Below are 1,058 nucleotides of genomic sequence, written 5' to 3'. Positions count from 1 at the left end.
TTATTTTCTTTTTATTGTTTAGGATTACAAGTTTAAACTACATGGGAAATAGGACTGAGAGGGCAAGCGCTGTCGAACAGCCCAAACAGCCAACACTCTGCTAAAGAGCACGCGTCTACGTTCTTCTTTCGGGTCTATTGCTTTTAATTGCGCAGGCTTACAAGTCAACTGAGTCAACTGAGTGATACACCTGGCACAAAATAGCATTTGTATAAAACGCAAGTGCTGTTTTGTGCGAACTCGGTCAAATTGGGGTTGGATATATTTGTGAAAGACATGGTACATATCTGACATCTTCCCGTGAAATCATGAAAAATCTGGGAGCCTCATAGTCGAACGGCAAAGATTTTACTCAGAAATGGCTTGCAAGAGGGGTCTCTCTCAGTTATGGAACAACAAAACCAGGTAATTAGATCAAACGGATCGATCCAATAGGAACAAATCCTATTGACGGGAGAAGAGGAAGTTCTCCGGATCCAAACGGCGAGATTAAATTAAGCGTCTTCGTTTTTCTTTCCCTCAAGAACCTCCTCGATGGACAAAATCCGAAAAGCGGAAGCGAAATTAGATGAACGACAAAGCTCTTGGACGACTTCTGCTATCCCAAAAGAGTGTTTTCCCCCGCGCAACCTAAAGGGGAGAAAGGAACGCGAATCTTTTAGACCTCACCGAATTATCCTGCGTTATATTTGACGCCCAACAACCGAGCACGTCATCATTTCCCGCGCACTGAAATATGACCGAAATTGCATGACGTCGCGCAGATAGCTCCTCCTTAGGGTTTCCATCCCTTGTCGCTTTCCGAAGGGAAAACCGGGAGGAGTCCCGTTCCCTTCACCAGGGAGGGATTGAAAGGCGGAGTTGGGGAAATTGACCCCGCCTCGTTCGCTAAGCCTTATTGGCTGAAAGCCGCATTGAAACGATCAACGCCATAAAAAGAGCCAGGTATAGGATAAACGCGCTGAGCGAAGTGTGCGAGCTTTAAGCAAGGCGGGAAAATGTCGCTCGCGTTAACGACTTTGGGAAGAGTTGTGTTGGGACCGCGTTGAAAGCACGCA

The sequence above is a fragment of the Ornithodoros turicata genome, chromosome 2 (genome assembly GCF_037126465.1).
Source record: "Ornithodoros turicata isolate Travis chromosome 2, ASM3712646v1, whole genome shotgun sequence".
Classification (NCBI taxonomy): domain Eukaryota; kingdom Metazoa; phylum Arthropoda; class Arachnida; order Ixodida; family Argasidae; genus Ornithodoros; species Ornithodoros turicata.
Note: the sequence above shows the minus strand (reverse complement) of the source record.